Source organism: Notothenia coriiceps, unplaced genomic scaffold, assembly GCF_000735185.1.
Source record: "Notothenia coriiceps isolate Sejong01 unplaced genomic scaffold, NC01 NC01_scaffold00037250, whole genome shotgun sequence".
NCBI lineage: Eukaryota > Metazoa > Chordata > Actinopteri > Perciformes > Nototheniidae > Notothenia > Notothenia coriiceps.
The window spans coordinates 14,061,385-14,070,224 of NW_011369951.1; the positions used below are offsets into that span (position 1 = coordinate 14,061,385).

The 8,840-nt window shown below is 39.6% G+C and overlaps 1 protein-coding gene across 1 annotated transcript in view; it reads left to right on the forward strand.

Annotated features, from left to right (window-relative positions):
- The first annotated feature begins 3,761 nt into the window (after positions 1-3,761).
- Positions 3,762-8,840, forward strand: part of LOC104967349 (palmitoyltransferase ZDHHC7-like) — a 12,655-nt gene continuing 7,576 nt past the window's right edge. Inside the window, exons 1-2 of the mRNA XM_010796758.1 lie at positions 3,762-3,914; positions 4,997-5,095. The gene's annotated coding sequence lies outside the window, so the exon portion shown is untranslated. The remainder of the gene's footprint in view (positions 3,915-4,996; positions 5,096-8,840) is intronic.

Here is an 8,840-nt window from a genome sequence, read left to right on the forward strand (position 1 = left end):
GCCGGAGCAAAGGTGGTTAAAGCGAAGATAAGCCTCTACCAGGTTGGAAGTAATTCCAACACGGTCCGTGTCTCTCCTCATGTGGACAACACTCCCAACGGTCAAGACTCTGATACTTTTGCTCTGATTTACTGTCAGTCTTTTATTTATGTCATGTGTTTCTGTCTCAAGGAGCATTTGCATGCATACATGTTTCTTGGATATCTCCAGCATAGACAGATGGCATCAACAGAGCGTCGTCTGCTGTGTGGAATATGAATTAGTAGGTTAATATACTGCTAGGAATTTACATTTAGAGAGTAGACACAATCGATAAGCTAATCTGTGTTTGGAAATGCAGCAACAGCAGTTAGCTTGAAATACAGAATAGAACAACTTCACGGATAGTAAAAATAAAAATGTAAGAAATGGTATAAATTAAACAACAAGGATTATGTAAAACTGGTTACATATTCACAGATATAAATAATTGTGTGACTCACTGTTAAAATGAACATATTAAATTCACACATCACCCATCTGTGTGAAATCTATTCAACGCATATTTCTCTTCTAATTATAGCCATACAGTATATAGTATTCCATTTATTATTGTAAATACCTTCATATAGCAATCCTACATCTACGTATATTCCTTGTATCTGAAAACCTTGGCAATTAACTAGATTCTGATACTACGATTTCAAATACCCATCATACATTTCACCAAACTGCAGTTACGCCAATCTTCTCTCTTTCCCTCTCTCCCTCTCTTTTTTACCACAAATAAAGTGAAGTCAGGTCTTTGTGTTTAATTCAAAACACCAAGGCCATCCCTCTTGAGGTGTCTCTCTATTTAAGAATTCATGAAGACTTTTATGCTCTGTCTTTTTATTTTTAACAAAACATTTTCCTTCAAGTCTCAAAAGGGCTCTACACTCTGACATTGTACTTTAGGCCTGGTGCTTTTCTCTTTTATCATATCATATCATTTAACGTTGGGAAGGAAAGATGTAAAAGTAGTTCAAGTATGAGAATTCAATGGCAATTCATTTCTTTTTCTGTGTCTTGCTGCAAGTGAAACGAGACGATTAATGAACCCCTCATGTCTTTATAGTACATATTAAGCTACATTAATTCTCTGGTTATATCTAAGCATATAGATCCAACTATTGGCAAAAATGATATCCGAAAATGTTTTGTATTTCTCTTGAAACGTACTGATGTTTAGTGTGAATATTTTCCAGGTTTCCCCTTTGTACATTTTAGTTATAATGTTAGATAAACAGTCTCTTAACTTTTCGTATTGCACCTTAAAATTCCACTACACATGCATGTTATATCATTTTTACTAACTAAATTATCATCTCTGTGGTGTGAGGTAACACTAGACCAGGTTGTAAGATTAGATAAGAGACATTCTTTAAACACCCACACATTCTTATCCTGTTTGTCTGATACATCTTGGAGACAGCAAGAATACTAAGACTGCCCAGCTGTGGCTTTGTTCCCAGACCACATTGAAAATAAGACTTGAAAAGATTTCTGTGATAAACCCATTTTGTTTGTGAGTTCTTTCTCTCTTTTCTCCAAATGAGTTTTTCTCTCTCATCCCCTCTGGAAGCAAAGACCCACGTCCTTTCAATCCTGAAGCAACACAAACACACACACACGCTATCAAGGGGACTCGCTACAGTCACATCAAACACCAAACCACTCTGCTCTCCACTCCACTTTGCTTCAATTCATTTCACTCCAAAAGCCAGCATGTCAACAGAGCATGGGGGAAAAGGGGTGGGGCTGCGCCAAAACAATAATGCACATGGGAACCAAGGCCCCCCGGCGGGAGATTTGGTTTGTTACATGAGCACTTAGCATTCATTATTTAATCGAAAACAAGACTCCTGAATACATCAATAGTACAAATCTAAAACCCTGGTTCTTAATCGATGTTCTATCTTAAGCATATCCTGGTACATCCACGTAGGATATGTTTTGGGGATTGTTTATTATGGGGAGATACTTTAAGAAGATGCAGAAGAAAGTGTATATAAAGCCATTGCTCTTTCGGCAGTCAGTCAGCAGCTCATGTAGCCATAATGGAGAGACTGAGAAAAGCAGTTCTGGAAATGGACAAGGCTTCGGTCCCCTCATTCAGCCTTTAAGCTGCTTTAGAGGATTGCAGGGTATTTTCTCTCTCCCTCTCTCTAAAACAGACAGCTGATTCTGGCTCTGAACCATGACAGGACGGGGCAGAAGCCCTGAGCTTTCTCTGCGCACACACTGGGTAGGGACCCAGCAAGCTGCTTTTGTCTTGGCTTTATAATCCACTCTTTGGAGACCAGTGACAGCAGAACCTGCTGCTCCCTACTGGGGACATGGGACATCTCTCTGCAGCTGACCAAAAGACACCCGGGCCGTTAAAGCTAAATATATCACTCAGTGGTTTTTTTCAGCTGTCAATCCCAAAATAAAGTTGTGACATCACTGAATGGACCAGATGTGTACCACGCAGGACAGTTTTTAGCTTCATCGACAGCCTGACCATTACAGTTTTCTTTTTTCCTCAACGTTTTTATGTGTTTGACTGATTTTCATGGTCATGGCTGAATGTCAAAAGGATTCATCGACTTGAGTCTTTCAATAGAGTCAAGAGCAGGGTATTGTACATGTGAAGTATTTTTATAATTTTAGTTTTCTTGCTTATCCTCATCCAGGTAATAAAGTGCTTAAGCAAAAAATATCAAATTAATCTTAGCAGTGACAGAAATTAATGCAGACGTCATGTTCACTGTGAAGGTTTCCACAATTCAGGTTTCGAGAGTTTGATCGTAATAATTATGGAAATAAATGAGAATCAATGTCTTATTTGAAAAATAAAACTTAAACTGCAAGTCACAAATATCAGCATTTTCTTCAGCGATGATCTACTTTCAAAAACACTGCTATGATCCCCTCATGCAATTAAGTTGAAATGAATCATTGGAAAATGTAAGTACTTGAAGGGCACACCATTTTAATTTAAGACAATTACTAACTTATAATATATTTGTTTAGGCTTTTCCTAATCTTTTTTGTAAAATATGTATATTTATTTGCATCCATACATGCTCAGGAGCATTAAACAACTGCACTTTTACAAGCTACAATAAGAGCTTTATTGCCATACGCACAGCTACAGTGTAGATATGCAATGAACAATGTAAGTCAGGCTCCTTTAACAATGCAACATTAGACATACAACAAAATAAAAAAACAATACAAAAAGTGCAATTAGAAATCAAATAGTTCAAGATAATGTTGCAAGAGTAATGTGCAAGTAATGCAGGAGAAGTTGACTATATGCAAGTAAAATAGAATAAGATGGGGTAAAATAAAACGCTGTACAGTGAAATATAATACTACTTATTGTAATAATAGATAGTAGGCTACATATTTGAGATGCAAACAGATTAATGGTATGACGTTGTGAAGGAGAGCTCAGGAGTCAGAACACTCTACCTGAGTCTGCTGGTTTTTGTTACTTCCTTCATGATAGTTTTAACTTTTACTTCTGTTTTAAATACGTTGAATATTGTTTCTCAAAGTTTACTTGGAAGAGGGGTGTCATTGTATTCAGACAGTAGCACCCACTAGAGGAGAACTGCAATTATCGCAGATTTGTAGTAGTAGTCTCTCACAATCCACCAGGTGACGCTTTTCAAGCAAACACAATTTTTCCGGACATTCACGAACGTTAACGAAAAAACCCGAGATGAACCCCGGAAGCAGCGTCATTACTGGTCACCGGTCACCGACTGTCAGTCAGCCCGTTGTTAGAGCGATATGTTGCTGCTGCTGCGGGCACAGCGGCGTTAAAACGGCACTTTATCTCAAACGGGACTTCAATATGTATTAAGACGGCGTTACCACCATCATAAATTAACAGTATTAAGGTATGTAGTTCAGCTGTCACTCGGGAGGCTCTGCACGGGCACTCCTCGGTCGTATTCTGCGTTAGCATGCTAGCGGTGTTAGCCTCTGTATGTCGCTATTTAGCAAGCCAGATTTACAATGCATGAGAAGTGTCAGGCTAGCAAGCTGTGTGTGTGTGTGTGTGTGTGTGTGTGTGTGTGTGTGTGTGTGTGTGTGTGTGTGTGTGTGTGTGTGTGTGTGTGTTTGAATAGTGTTCAGTTTCAGTCACGACCTTTACAGTTATCATTGCAGCAGAAATGTATGGTTAAATCACAGTAGCCTATTATTTCACTGGATTTGAGGATGGGCAGTGTATAATATAGAGTTTCCTCCACCCCAATTAAATATCTATAAATATAATGCTGTCTCTTATATTTGAGTGAAGTAACTGAACAGAGGCTTCAATGCATGTCTTCGAGTTTTCAGTATCGACCAGCCGGCTGGTTTGGCATCAGGAAGGAGGGAGACTCACATAGTGTTTACGAAAAAACAGCATGTTATTGAAAGTGGTTCTCGGTCAATAGCAGTTATGTCAGTATCTCAGTATAACCACTGTGGTTTGGTGGTCAAAAGACAGGACAGGATACATGTACAGATCTGTGATCAGTCAACAGAATATTAGCAGTAAATGCTTGCAGTGTCACTACATTGCTATGAATAGCCATAACGATGAGTGTGTTCCCTGGGATTAAAAAGGGAACACTTAAAAACTGTGGCAATGTGTGGTAACTGTAAATGTTTTTATATTCAGTTGCCAGTTATAAGTCATAATCATGGCATTCATAACATAATGCAGTGTAATACAACCGACTACGTGAAGACTATATTATAAACATTTCAGTTGAAGCTGTTGGAGAGAAGTGTTAATTCAACTATGTCCATTTCATTGAAAGGTGTTTTTAAGGTTTGGTCTACACTCTAACAAAAGTCATACCATTAGCAAGTGTTATTAACAGCTTTAGCTTGGTGTATAACAAACTAACAGACTGGGGTTTTTGTGTATTGATATGTTTTGATTCCAACATTAAACTCATTTTGTGTGTGTTTGTGGGCCATTTTCCAGGTGTCAGCCTCCATGCCAGGCTTCATATGTACATTATCCTGAATGCTGGTCCAGGAGGTGAACAATAAATCATGTTCTTGTGAGGAGAGAACATAAAAGGTAAGTTACCCACATGAATGTTAACAATTTGTACGTCTTTCATTTCATCGAGCAGAATGTTCAACAAGGGCAAACGGAGCAAAGCAACTCATGTTGAATTTCATGTCTGTTTATCTCTTATGAAAAAGCTGGAACGGTGGCTTTCCTTATTTTGGCTTACTACTGAGTAGTAGACAATGACTGAACTGTAGGTACCAGAGTGCATTCACTTGATAAGTAATTTGCCACCTGGCTTGTTTCATTCTTCCTTTAGTTTTTCTTTGTCACTGTTTTCAGTAGAATTGACAGTAGGTTGGCCATAAAGCTGTTCTGCAATTTCGAAATGCGACAGTGATACATAAACTCACTTAGCAAATCAAATCCTCTTTCTTTCAGGAATATTTTGGGCGGCTGTTTCATCCCATTGTCATTTACATAGAGCCAGCCCTTGAAAAGACTAAGTGTGTGATGACTCTGCGACAGGGTGAGCCGAATGACACTGAGGCTCCTGCTGGTTGTGTTTGTCAGATAGAGAAGTAAAGAGAGATAATGAGAGGGGCGAGACAGAGACCAGAGGCTCTTCTGTGGTTCCCTCTGACTGGGAGGGGCAGGGAGCTGGACAGCCAGCTGCTGTGGCTTTAATGGACCTCTCTTCCATTGATTGACCACAGAAAGTCAATACGCCTTAAATTAGCCAATAACTCTGTTAAAAATGATATGATGCTATTTTTTCCCGTTGTAAAACAGCACGCTGATGATGATTAATGGTACACAACGCTTTTAGTTATTAAATAGACTTGTCAAAGCAATGAAAGAGGCATCCTTTGGCAGGCACTTTTACAAGTACATTGAATTCTGACCAGTAATATTTCTTGACATTTTATAGTTAGGTTTCACAGACTGTGGGTAAGGGTAAGTAGACATGTTGGTATCTGCTGGTATTGCTAGATGTGGAGCATTTTTCCCCAGCCTATATGGTTATTTGTTTTAATGTAAGCTAGCTCAGCCCCTTGTTTCCAATATTTCCCAACCTACAAAAACGTTTTTTGTTTCATATCCTGTCATCTTGACACACTGCTCTGATTAAATCCAGCCAGATGAATCAGTCACTACAATTTTCGCAGATCCTGATACATGTCATTTTTGTGATGTCAATGTATTCACTGGGTGATGCTCTTAATAACAGAAGTCTCAATCATTTGAATTCGTGCTATATTGATTTCCTAAAGCCTGGTTGCCAGCCTTCATTTCTTTGATGCAGGAAAGTCTCTTTTTCTGTAAGGCAGTTCTGCTGCGGTGGCATCGTTTAGTGCTGCAAACATTCACTCATTCAAACTGTGACGGCTGTTTGTTTTGTCCACTCTCATTCTCAAGGCTACTTGCTAACAAAATGATGTGTTTACAGTGAATACATGGGGATTGCTCTGGTATTTTCAACTGCAAGCACAGCCAAAGTAAACAAATAAACAAAGAATAGAAAAATATCAGGCTTTTAAAAGCAAACACCAAGATATTAAACCTGCTGGAATCAGCCTGAGACCTCTCTTGTCTTTCATTATGCACAAAGAGAACAAATCTGCTTCTGTTATTTACTAAGAACATTTTCACACATACTGTTTATATTTCACAATCATTAAAAAAAAGTCTTATGCTGAGGTTCACACATTTAGTCTAATGCCATTGATCCATTATTTTCACTCTTTCATAACAGCTATGATTAAAGGCCACTGCAGTGCACACACCCACACTGGTGTTTTTAAATTGCTCTCTGACGAATAACACCTGTAATCAGCTGGGAGTTGGATGAAATGATGTTGAGGTATAACTCAATGTTTGTACTAATAAGGAAGATCAAAATATGTGGGTGGGGGAACGATGTATGTTGCCCCATAATAACAAGTGGCATACATGTGGATGGACTGTGGGGGTCCAGAAGAAAAAACAATTATCATGAGTTAAAGTTGCATCAAAGATAATCCTCTTACAGTTTTTTTGATATGGTACACCCAAAAGCTTATTGTGTATTTCATTGTACTAACCTCAATCCCCACTGACATTTTTGTGAGTTTTTTAAAAGCAGCATATTGAGCAGTCAATCTCTAAAAGGGTATTATTTTAGCTAGAAAGGCAACTTCTCTGCTATCCTTTCCAAATGTAATTGTCTACTGAAGCACAAAAAGCCAATAACACAACACTTTAAAACATGTTTTTTCACGATATTAGTTCAACCAGGAGAGACGGTTTTGATGTAAGAATACATATTTATTGCCAGGAATACGCAAAAATGAATGTAATGGAGTTTTGGCGATTAGGCCCCGTTGTGCAGGAGTATCATTCGGGGGGGGAGAACCGATCCGATGAAACCCCCCGGGGTCTACACACTGGTGGTGGTGAATGCAGGGCTCTCAAGTGGAGTATGAAGCCCTCTGTATCGCGAATGTCAACGGGGGTGGGGGGGGTGGGGGTGCTAGTGGAGTGCACGCGTCTCACACAAGCCTTGGTGGGCGGTACCCTGGAAAGAAACCCTGGCGTGTGAATGGAGTGAAATGCGTGTGTCTCAAATGCCGGCAAATGCGTGAGACTTGAGAGCTCTGTGAATGGATAGTTGGGTTCGGTCTGAAGGGGAGGGGCTTAGCTTGACCCTCAGAGGGACGGGAGGTGAAAAGGGGTGGAGGAGGGTTGCGTCGAGTCACCTGAAATGACCGCTGTCAGAGGGGAGAGCAGATTTAAAAGGTTTAGCGGAGCGCTATGATAGGCTTGTGAGAATAGAGCAAAGTGATTGGTTAAGCTAGGGAGTGACGCTCCCCGATCACTTATTGAGAGGAGAGAGAGAGAGTATTAACATGGAAATAGTAAATGATTGAGTAAAAGAAGGTCTTCCTGGTTGAACTTGCGCTGAGCTTCATATGTCAACCTTTTCAAGTGATGTCTCTGTCATGTTGGAATTAAACAATAAAACATGTCAGTCCTTATTCTCCGCTCACTAGATGCTCATCAGCCACAGAGGACATGTTTCTGTTCTGTAAAATGTGACCTGACATTGTGCCATTTTGATGTAAGTTGACCCCTCCAAGACCCCTAGATAACTTGTTAGGCATATAAGTGTAAGTCCTGTGTTACATCTTTATTACACAGACACATTCACACAATAGTATAAACTCAGAAGCTGATAGAATGTGTGTCTTTTTCTAAATGTGTGTTTCTATGTCAGATATTGACATTTAAAGTATACGCCACATAGCGTTAGAGCAGCATAGCCTCGGGTAATCCGTTTAAAAGTCAGCATTAGAGATTTAAAATCACTTACTATTACATTTTCTGGGAAAACACTATTGGCCTGATAACCAGACAAGTCTTTAACCGACCCAATTAAACCAGCTTAACCAGCCTCTCACTATCTTTCCGGTCTTAATGCATAACAAATCATTGAATAGCCTCTAGCAGGAGACACACACATTGTACATCCTCTCAATCAATGTCCATGAACTGGACTCCTTGCTGGATCTATGTTGTTCTGGCTGCCTGGAAGACATCTTTGTTGGGGTTTGATTTCAGCTTTTTCAAACCATAATGTCCCTCACGTTCATTTTCCATTTCGCAAGCAATTTGGATGACACCCACTGACATGGAAAGTTTAAGAAGCAAGCAGAAACGCACAGCAGTGTGGTGTTTCAAATGCTTCCTGTTGGCCGGTCAGCTGAACTGAAAGCTTAGCGCTGCACCACCCATATCACTGGACATGTCTAATTTGACTGCCAAGGCACAC